A 12,027-nucleotide genomic window follows, 5' to 3' on the forward strand; every position below is an offset into this window, starting at 1 on the left:
TAAAGGCTGATCTACTCGTGAGAATGTGGAATGCAAAATATAGTTTCTTGTTTTCGCAATTGTATCAATTCAGTCCAGCTTTTCAACCATTCAGACTTTAAGATCAGTTATAGTTCTTCCACAGTGTTCTAAAGTGGATTCTGCATATGATTGCAATTTAAGAAGAAATTTAGATTTCTTAGTAAGCATAGTTATGCAAGTCTTCATACATCAATGCATTTATCGGTGAGATCATTTTTTTGCATACGAGGTAATCGCATGACATTTGGAACCATCCTCGTAGCGATTATATGCCAAGTTCATAACGTAAAGATGCAATAGGGACTGAAAGCGGGAGATTTTGCATTTCTTTTCCATATTCTCCCTTCCAGTCTATCCCCTAACATTTCATAAGCCATTGGTTCCATTTCTGATCCATACAAGATTATCGGCAGAATTTCTACCAACATAAAATCAGAGTATTGGTATAATTGAGTACTTGCAGTACAATTTCTTCATTTATGCTTTGGTGCAAAGCACTTTATAAATCAATCAATCAATTTGGAATACCAACTGATCAGTTTTACTCGCCATCCTTTTAACTACTTTCTCTTTCTTCGGATGAGCTGTAATTAAGGAATGTATATAATTTCTCTAATGGGAGCTATTCGAACCTTCTCAATAAACAATTCATAATTACCTCCCGTTTGTGGGATGTTTGATAAATTTGATTTCTTTTGGTTTATTGGAGTTGCATCTAGCAGAACTATGTCGTCTGCATATGCAATCCAACTTATTTGCGTACCACCTAGTTTTGTACTGATAAAGGCTGCTATGTTTAATTTTTCATTTAGGTCTGCTGAATAGAAGTTAAAAAGGCAAGGTGCAAGAATGCATCCTTGTCTCGGACCTCTTGTGATTCCTACAGTGTTAGTTAGGTCACCCAACTCATTTAATTTCACCTGGACCCAGGTATTATCATGAATGTATTCACAAATGAATAGTAGCCAGGCTGGAATTTCCCAGTGCCTTAACGTTTGGCACAGAATTTGTCGGCTTACGGTATCAAAAGCTTTGGAAAGGTCAACCATTGCCACATATGGTGATGATGCCTTATTTGATCGCACCTTATCTCTTAATGCTGCGAGTACTAATCCATTTAAATTTGTAGCCATACCTTTTCTAAATCCGATTTGGGCTATAGAAAATATTTTCTTATCAAATGCCCATGGCTCCAACTTCTCAAGGATTAATGGGGCAAAGACATTACTGTCGGCATTCAGCAACACGATTGGTCTGTAGTTGGCAGGGTCTGACCGATTGCCTCGCTTGAAGATGGGGACTATTATTGATATATTCCATGTTTCTGGCATTGTTCTGTGTTAGAATATCTTTGAACAGGATGGCTAACAGTGTTGTCCATAATTCCTTTTTAATTTTTAAGATATTATTTGTTAGACAATTCGGTTCAGCTGCATTTGAGTTTGAGGCTTTAGTTCCTAGTCGCTCAATGTCCTCAATCTCAAAATTCAACTCCCAGGATGTATCGTGCAATGATTCTTTACGATCGCCTATGATTACATTCAGATTTACCCAATGTGACTGCCAACTTGCCTCACTCACTACATTACTTTGCTGGGCAGTTTTTGTATTTTTCAACTCATTAAATAAGGACCAAAGGTTAAGGGAATTACTTTGTAGCAAAGAACTAATCATTTTTTTACCATCGGTTTGTACAAGCAATAGCTTGTGGGAACGATGCCAATTCTTCTACTCTCTAATCAGCTTTTTCTTATTAGTTCTATATTGTACAGTATCTACTTCTCAATTGTCTCAGTTGCTGCATATGTCTTTTCTTTCTCATCCATATTTATTTGTCAAACACATGTATTTCTGCTAAATCTTAAACAAGAGGGTTCCTATCTATCCCATAAAAATTTGTTAAATCTGTCACCAGTTGTAAGGAGAAGGCATGGTATCAACAGTAAGACGGACCCAAGCAACCACAGTTTGTGTGTTTATTGAACTTCAAAAAAGGCTTGATAAACGCCTATCTAATCCTAAATCTACAGATGGGAGCAAGCTACGACCATCAAATAATAACGCAATCCTAGTGGTGTCTTGCCAAAATAAAAGTGCCTATACTAATAAACCTATTGCCAATCCTTACCACTAAATACAAATAGTGTGGGGAAACAGTGTTACAAAACGAAAGTGTCAGGATGTTCAGGCTGTTGGCCTCCCTTTCCCACATTTTCAGCATGGGACAAGGCAGTTCACTCGAGCGCAACACAGTCTCTGGCTTCTTTAGCATGAGAATACAGTTCCATCATTGGCATCAGGCCCTTCTGTGCTCAATTCTCTTTGGTTATCAAAGTCTCTTCCGAGGGCCTGATATGACCAAATAAACAAGTTATTTTCCTCTCAGATTTTCGCAAGTATTCTATTTAGGGGATTCACTATTCACCCCGGATCCCCCTCAGCCGGGCTCCGATTTGATTTTAACACAATGTCTCCCTCGGCCTGGCTCAGACCAATTTCAATTAACATCAACTAGCGAAGACTTTTGAATGTGCACAGGGTATGGCTTAACCCGTTGCAGGACCACTTTGATGTCACAATTCCTTTTCTTTTAAGATTTGCCCCCTTTCAGCTGGATACCCAACAGAGACCTTTGAATGAGCACTCACGTTGTGCCTGACCACTCTGAAGCCAAGATACGATACCGTAGACATCAGTCACTCATCTGCTGTTTTAATTATATTCGCGTTGCTTGCCACATACGCTTCATACACTGTTCTCTTCAGTTTTCTCTATACAATGTTGCCGCTTGCAACCTTGGCTTCAACACAGACCGGTCTGGTGTCCGTCTCCCCAATTCACCGGCTGTGCTGACTTCAGTGGTGCTGCTGTGTTGTAAGATCCCAGGACAGTACCACTACGGCAAATGATTTTCGCTGCGTTGACTATCGATGCGGGGAGAGCCCTCAGTAGCTCTGACACATAATGCGTGATTCTTCTGCTTTGATTCCGGGTCTTACGTTTCCTATTCTCAAAGGCTCATGAAAGTTGCGGTCTTTCGGTGAAAAGGTCAAGGGCACTTCCCTCCTTGCAATCATCTTCGGTCTTGCGGCCTTTCGCCTTGTATTAAACTGCCATCTTGGAACTGCGACTTCCCCGTGTGCTTTGCCTTGCTCAGAGTGTGCTTTCGTGCTGCGTCTTTTATCCGTGTGGGAATTGTGATGGGAGTCGGATGTGTGTATTGATCAGTAATTGCCTGACCATTGTATTGAGACATGTCAGGTATACGCTCGGGTGTTAGTCAGTATTCTCTCACAGTGAGCTGTCCGTAAGTGTGGCGACGGGGTTGAGTTCCTAAGTATCCTACCTGGCAGGATGGGGTAAAGATTTTACAGGTAAGGGGATCCCGTGTCTCGCCATCCAGTGTCCTACTTCCTTCCACTTCCCGAAGACCCCTCATCCAGGTGATCCTCACGCACTGGTCCACCCCAGGAACTGGATCCAAAAGCGATTGCTGTGTCATGGCCACCTGGAAGACAGATCCTCAGGGACTAGCGGGCGGGACACCTTCAGGTTTCTCACACAGTGCAATATCCAACATTTCAATAGTTGCATTGTCAACATACTTTTTTAACTCTTTAACCAAGATACTTCCACCATTCCTACATTTCTTAATTTGATTCCCACCACAATTGACATTTAAATTGGTATATGAAGGTCAACCAAGTATTACTACCATGCTCCTGTATTGATCACTGGTGCAACTCATTTTTATGTATCTTTTGGATTTATATGTTCTGGTTCTTTTATGTGTAACTCGTTTTAATCGAGCAGCGCCTTGATGCCCAAGGGATTAGAGCTCAATCAAAATAAATAAATAGTATGCTTATTTGAGATAATGGTTATAGTTCTTATTTCTAATTAACATATTATGATCAGTTAGGGAAGTCTCCTTTACCATAAACAAATTGCAAATGTTCATCATGCTTTTAGATAGAATCAAATAATCAATAATCGAAGGTTTACTGCCACATTTCCATGTTGTCTTTGGAGTCGATCACCTTCCACATTTCCATTCACAATGACAATATCCCATTCCTCAAACATGGCTCTCCATTTCATACCAGTGTGGGTACTAAATACAATATCGGTACTGAAGTTCGAATAGCAATGGAAGTCATTGGCTTCACTTGTAGTTAACCAATCTCCAAATAGGTTTAATAGGTTTGATAATGTTTCCAAAAAGTCTTCCTTTGTTGTAATAATTGGATTCCAGCAGTGATTTACAATTAATATACTTGTTGTTTTTCCTTCCACGTCAAAATTAATGCACTGCCAAGAGGCCTTCAATTCTTTTAGAAATTTACTTCAATATGTTTAATTTTGGAATTTCTGATAATCAATAGGCAGCCCCACTGTCTTCTGCCTTTCAAATTAGTGTTTGCCTGCTGAACTATTGTGAATCCATCTCGCCAAATATTAAGTGAGCCATGTTTCTGGAATAGAATAATTTCATATACTCCAAATAATTGAATCTGCTCCTCATTTTTCAAAAAGCTATTAAAACCTCTAGTGTTCCAATCCAATATTCTGATTTCCCCTGATGTTAGAGAATTTTTGCTATTTTACTTCTTTTTGTGACCTTGCTTCAGAAATCCTAACAACCAGGCCCAAAAAAAATAGTCTGGCAATGAAGGAAGATCTCAAAATTACTTCTACCAAATCAGTACGTTCCTCCTTCGGGAAACGTATGTAATCTATTTGTGCAATAGAAATACTTTCCAATCCCCGGATTTCACTCAACAATTTTAAGACACTAGTGCGATTCTAATGTTATTTATAGATCTAAGTTTGGTTTTAATTCAAAATACAGTCTTCTGTCTTCAACTCTTATCTACCTTCAGATCCGTATTAAACATTGATCCACCTGGTACATAATTAGACGTTTTCAGATTTGAATGTGTATTCTTTAAGCAAGATGCTATTTCCTACACCTGCGCGTTCGCCCCCCCACCCCCCCGGCAACCCCCCTTCCTGCCCACCACGGGGTGGTTGGTGGTTGTTGCTCATATAGGTCAAATAATTTCGCAAGTCGTTACCTGTTCCTTGCGTCCAATAAAAATGGTGAGCACAGCTCAGGCAATGACCCTTCATGCCTTTGTGTCTCAGATTGAGTTACATTTACTGCTCCTACCAAATTGGAGTTAAAATTCATTTCTAGACTGTTAGGCTGTGATTGGCTACTTTCTCAGTTACATTTAAAGTTAAACTTTTATTATTCCTATTGAAAATAGGCTCCCATCGCTCCTTTTCAGGTTCCTTATGATTTTGCCTTTGAACTGTATCTGCCTCATTACTAGATGCACCAGGGAATTCTTTTACCGAAGCACATTCATTTTTCACTTCACACTTTTTTTTGTTAGCGGACCACTAATTAATACCTTATCATCTTGATCATTCATCGGCTGTGCTGTTTGCACTACCTTATGTAGTCTGTTAGGTAATGGGGCGATTTGCTTGTGGCCTTTCACTACAGTTTTGTGATGTTTCTTGATTATTACATCTACCACCATTAAATCTGTAGCCACTTAGGTCCACCTTTCAATTTTTGTGAGGTTCTCTAGGGATTGGTCTACATTTTGTACAACTTGTTCTTTCCTCATTTCCCCCACATCTGTTGGCTTGGGTGTTCTCAGTTCCTCAATTGATTTCTCCTTCCATTTTTTTTTCTTTTTTTCTATTTAAAGCTTTTTAGGGGGTTTCCTTGTTTGAATAATCTCGGTTCCCTCCTTTTCACTTACCACCTAATTCAGATCTTTATCAAGTAGTGCCTTCCCATTTCCGCCCCTTTCTTTGACCACTTATATTTGTTGTTTACCTGTATACCTATCAACCCTCACAAGACTAGCATCCATCCATGTCTGTTTATCCAAAACCACTATGGGCTTCTTCACCTTCATGAACCAATTATTCAACTTGCTTAATATTAACATGTGAGCTTTAACTTCATCTCTAATGTTGTCAGAGTTCCACTGAGGCACTTAATATGGTGTTCAGTGCCGAGATAGAGGGTGATGTTTAGTTTCATTTGATCGACTTCCTGTAACGTATGGCGCATTGATCTATGTTCTGTCGTGTCTGGATCTTGTGCCAAATTACTGGAAGGAAAATGTTCAATTAGCTGCAATGGTGATCCAGTGGTAGTTTCATAATTGATTGCTGAGATGGAACCATTGAGTATCACGACATTCTTATTTATGTCAACTTGTGCGTCCATTTCTCTATTTTCTCCTTCACGCTCTTGTTCAATCTTGAGCTCTGGCATGTTTGTTTTATTATTTATAATGCGCGCCAGACCCGGGGGTATCAGGGTGCAGAAGGCAATAAGGATATTTTCAGCTTTGGTTACAGTGCTGTACAAAGATTTACAGTAAGTAAAGAGGCGACAATTGCTTGATTATGTACAGGCATAGATATGTCAGAATTATATACAGGCATAGATATGTCAGAATTATATACAGTCAAAGGATAGACCTAGAACGGTCAAAGCAAGAGGTTGTGAGGGGGCGGTGATGTATACATAGTGGCATAGTGGTGTGCTCACAGTATTTTAATGATCGTTTTCTTTAAACCAATTGATGATATTGCGTCTGAAGTGGGGGTATGTTTGGTTTGCCCTTAGGGTGGTGGGTAGGGAGTTCCACAGCTGGGCGGCTTAAACTGGGAAGCTGCGACCGCTAGTTTTAGACAGTTTGAATCTGGGGACAATCAGGGCGTTGGCGTTGGCCATTCTAGTAGGACGGTTCGATGGGGGTCTCTTAAATATTTCTATGAGATAGTGTGGGGCTGCGTTATTTAGGCACTTGTGAGGCTGTTTTAAGCAAGATTTTATCGTTGGTGGTAATCCAATTGTGCAGTCTTCTTATTTCTGAGATGTGCACTTTTTTTGCTGTGCCCAATGCGGCCCTAAGGGCATTATTTTGGAGGATCTGGATTTTATTGATGATGTATTTGTTGGCTCCTAGGTAGAAAGCATTGCAGTAATCTAAGTTTGATAGAATAAGTGCTCTGGCCAGGGTGGTGCAGCTGTGCGTGGACTGGAAGGGCTTAGCAGCTCTAATAAGCTTGCAGGTATAGGCTGTGGCGGATGCCGTGAAGGAGATGGTGGTATCTAGGCAAAAACCTAGTGTTTTAACTTCTTTAGAAACTTTGATGGTGTTGCCATCGATGTTAAAAATGGTGTAGATGTGGCCGAGTTTAAGGTTGGTGGAGGTGCTGAGGATTATGAGCTCAGTTTTATCATCATTCAGGCATAGACTGTGGATGGCCATCGATGCCTGGATGATGAGGTACACCCTATTCACCAAGGCCAAATCCTTGTCATAATCTCCCGTCAGCGTTAAGAGGGTCTGTGTGTCATATGCATAATTAGTGTAGGTGATAGCAAGACCATTGAGATCATCGAAAAGGGGTTTAATGAAAATATTGTACAAGGTCGGGGGGGGGGGTACAGGAGCCCTGAGGTACCCCGCAGGTGATTGGGATAGGATCAGCAGAGGCTGTGGGTGAAAAGACACACATGGTCCTATTATTCAAAAAGGATTGAATCCAACCTATTGCTTCTTGCCAGAAGTGCGCGGCCGAGTCTAGGTGGTTGCAAAGGACTTAATGGTCTACCAAGTCGAACGCCGCTGAGAGGTCAAGTAATGGTAGCAAGGTAGTTTTACCATTGTCTCTAAGTGTGTCGATTTGGGCCTTGGGGTCTATTAGGGCCGTTTCAGTCCTGTGTTGGGGGTCTGAAGCCTGACTGACAAACTCATAAGAGACGGTTTTGTTCTAGGTGCTGCTGTATTTGGAGGTAGGCAGCCCTGTCTAGTATTTTGAGCAGGAAGGGGACTGTGGTGATGGATCTGTATTAGTGGGTAGGAGGGGTCTTAAATTTGTTTTTTCAGGAGTGGAAGTACCCAGGACTCCCTAAGGTTGCTAGGGATAGTGCAGGTAGAGAAGGCGGCATTAATTAGTTTGGAGATGAAGGGGGATGGATCTCTCGCGGCATCTTGACAGCTTATATTGCCCACTCTTTCTAATATGCTATGGTCCGTCAAACTCCCCAATCTCCTCATTAAACATGCCCGTTATGATTCCAGAAATCTAATCGCTGTGCTGGAACCTGCACGTTGGAAAATATCTGATCTTCTTACCAGCAAATGACAGCCTTTACCTGCCCGAGTGGCGTCATTTTCAGTTATTTGCCACTTTTGCTGCTCACTCTGCTATATCTGTAGTCGGAGCTGAAATGTTAATCGGGTTCATATTTGTTGTTGTTACAGACACGGGTACTGAGTGCTATATTGATTTTGCTGGCTGTACCCCTACGTTTGTACAAATAGCTTACAGTAGTTCCTTTGATTGGATAAAGGTATTTTTCCAATAGCGGGCATTGGTTGCAGGCACAGTAGATTTCATGTCTTTTCTCCTACTAGGTTCCGCATTTACAGGAGCCTGATTCTGCCCCTCTGCATTGAACAGGTTTTTGACCACAGGTGGTTGCTTACTTTTATCGTCTGTGTGCCATATTTTTAGAGCTTAAGTGGCTCTGCAGTTTCTGGGTGTAACGTATGTCTGACATAGAGCGCACTCGAAGGAAAAATGCCTCAAGACAATCGGCACAGAGAATGTTTCTTTAAATCGGATGGTAGAACTACTATATGCTAATTATAGCGAGAAACTGTGAAAGTGCTTTACAGTCGGACCGCCCACCGCACAGCCTTCGTCCTGCACCACTCTCTGAAGCCATGTGCAGGGCTAGGCTTCGGGCCACGCCCTTTTACACACCGTGCCTTAAGACTACCAGTTCTTCAATCTAGCAATAATATAACCGGTCGACTGCCCGCCACAAAATATCACTGCAGCTTTCACTTTCACTCGAGCAATTTTCAATCTAGTTCATTCACAATACTCTCAATAGATAGCTTACTGTGTTGTATTGAAAGGTGTTCACAGAACTTGCGAAATTCGACAGGCGGTTACCCCGTCCTCGTTCGGCCCCTCACAGACCACTTTCACTCCCACTTTGCTCTCCATGCTGGGACTGTGGTTATGTAGGCGTGCAGGCAAGCACAGGTAAGCACCTCCTCCAAACAGTGGAAAGTGGAAAAAGACGCTAAGGCTCCAACCATAAACAGACCACTTTCACTCCCACTTTGCTCTCCGCCTAGGGCACCTTCTACATTATCCTGCTACAAGCACAAATGTGAACGGTTTACCATTTGGTGTCAATCGCAGAATCTAACCCTCTTTGAATCAAAGCTGCTCTAGGTATGCCATATCTTCTAATCCTGGCAAAAGCAGGACTAGCACATGCATCCATTAAAGTACAGTTGGTGTCCATCTCTCGCTACACTCTGACTACAGGCGGACCTTATCTTTGGTATGACACTTTCGGGCTTTTCCTCCTGTTAAAGCTCCAGCGTGTGAACTCAACATTGTTATTTCCAAATTGATGGGCCCTCCATTTGAACCTCTTCACTGGGCTCTGTTTAAGTTTATATCATGGAAGACTGCTTTCTTGGTGGCGATTATATAAACAGTTGTACCTGACCTTTCACCAATGCTTTCCACGAATCCTTCCTTCATGCCAAAAGTTCCCTCAGATTTTCACCTGAATGAACCTTTGCTTTTACCAGTTTATTTGGTGCTCCCACTTCTCCAGCAGAGAATCCTTAAACTCGCTGGATGTTGCATGTGCTCTGAAGTTTTATATTGCACGCATGAAGAAGTTCAGAAAGACATCACAACTGTTTATTTCATTCGGACCTGTGGGCAAAGGCAAAGCCCTGGCAAAGACTTCCATTTTCCGGGTGTCTCTCTGGCTGTATCTTGTATTTTCACCAACTTGCACACAGGCCCCTACCAGGAAGGCCAGGGGCACATTCTGAGAGAGCTGTAGCTCTACCACGGCTTTCCTGCCTGGTGTGCCCCTGCTCGACATCTGCAGGGCTGCTTCATGGAGGTCTGTCCACACCTTCACAAGATTCTACTGCATTGACAGGGATTCCAGGGAGGAGTCCTGTGATGGCCAGGCAGTGCTCTGCAACCTATTTGCATGAGGTGAGTGTTCCAGAGGTGAGTTCAGTTGCTTCTGTAGAGTTATACCGCCTCCCATTGGTTGGATATATGTACTGCTCTGAATCCATGAAAGATTCACTGCTCGAGATGGAACAAGTAACCTGTAACTCTTCTTCTCCAGCATTGGTATCTTTCATGGATTCACATGTGACCCTCCTGCCTACCCAGCCATACAGATAAGGGGGTGTATTGGCCACTTATACTCCCTAAAAAAAATAGGCAAATACTCCCAACAAAATTAGAAAGCCGATTGGCCACCAGGGGGCATGGAGATGCTGAAACCTCTGTGCAGCTCCCACCCTCCTGACCTGTTTGGGACTAGAGCTGCACCAAATATGTAGTTATAACCAGCCCCCTCAGCAGGACAGCGCAACAAGCTTCAACAGAGTGTAATCCCGAGAGGTGGAGTCCAGAAATAGCCGTATTACGGCCCTGGATGTGGAGCTGTGGTGAATCCAGTCCCCAAGTGAGTCCCGAGCTGAGTCCGCAGAGGCCCAGAGTGGATCTAAATTCCCCCCCCTCCCCCTCTCAGGCGCTTGGCAGACTCTGGTATCCTAACGGGGGAGGAGGGGTGAGAAGAGAGCCACTGTGCCTCTGCACAAGCCACACAAGGGCCGCGTGACCGGAGTGCTTACGAAAATCCCCCGGGTGAGGTGAGGAGGTACGATCTGGGAAACACCAGCAGCCTTGCAGAGAATCCTGGAGGCTTAAACACGGCGGGAACCGCCCTCCGTTCAGAGATAGCCTGGGTAACTGCACGGGGCCCTGGATCAGACTGAAGACATCGGGCATGAACACTGGTAAACGTGAGCAGCAGCTGGTGGAAGGATAGAGATCCACCGGACATACGGACCTGAGTCGAGGATTCACACGTTGAAGCATGAATTGAAGGTGAGCGACAATCAGCCCCTCGGGGATCCTGTTCAGGGAGAGGGAGCAGTGCCCTTGGAACCCCCCCCCCAAACCTTCCCTCCCCAACCCCGCTTGCAATTGGTTGTTGTTGAGTTGTGACCAAGTGAACAAAAGTTAGCCCTGTGAGGACGTCAAGGCTAGGGCCAGAAGGCCATAGGGCTTAGCTCTTTTTCAGCATTCCCCAGTGGTGTATTTGATTGGGACTCACTTGAGGAAGGCAAAGCCGCGCCTGTGCAACTCTGAACCTACCTTTTGAGACTACTCCAATTACGTCTCCCTGGCATTGCCCATTCTTCAAGGCACCTTATTAAGCCTTCCTTCAGGAAACCCGGGAAGGTTTCGATTTTGGGGGGTACCTTAAATGCCGCTAATCACATTTTGCTGTTCCCCTACCAACAGATGGTCACAGCAAGTTCATTCTCTCTGGCCATTGGAAACTGGGCTCCCCATCCCACAGCAACTGGATCGACTGTCAAGCTACCACAGACAACAAGAAGGTGCAAAACCAGTAGGAGGATCATTTTTCCCTCTCAATGTTGCTGTGGCCCTGATCCAGGATGTAATTTAAGTCGCTTTAGGAGGTGGGCTTAACAGATAGTGTTGGCTGGGGCTAACTACCCCACGAAATTCCCCAAGTTTATCTACATCCTCGGTGAGACACCTCTTTGCTTTGGAAAAGGCTCTTGGTCACCATATACCCATGAGTTGGGCATCCACACTCCAAAAATACCAATACGAAAGTAAATACCAACGGTCACAAGAAACTATGCCCTCTACTTTGCCCCCACACATGGAAGATACTCAATCCATTAGGAGAGGCATGGCGGCTTTACTCGAAGAAATAAAGGGCTTCAGAGCAGACATTGGCAAAAGGCTTGATGGGCTTGACAAGAAAGTGGACGACCTGGATGACTGACTCCAGGGCCTTGAGGCAAATCAATCCTCGATTGACATTTTAGAAACCCAAATAGACATGAGAATTTCGGA

General features: G+C 43.4%; 1 protein-coding gene across 1 annotated transcript in view; it reads left to right on the plus strand.

Moving 5' to 3' along the window:
- MCM3AP (minichromosome maintenance complex component 3 associated protein) overlaps positions 1-12,027 on the plus strand; it is a 1,669,219-nt gene that overhangs the window by 95,839 nt on the left and 1,561,353 nt on the right. The gene's annotated exons all lie outside the window — the stretch shown is intronic.

The sequence above is a fragment of the Ambystoma mexicanum genome, chromosome 9 (genome assembly GCF_040938575.1).
Source record: "Ambystoma mexicanum isolate Mex_15411 chromosome 9, UKY_AmexF1_1, whole genome shotgun sequence".
Taxonomy (NCBI): Eukaryota; Metazoa; Chordata; class Amphibia; order Caudata; family Ambystomatidae; genus Ambystoma; species Ambystoma mexicanum.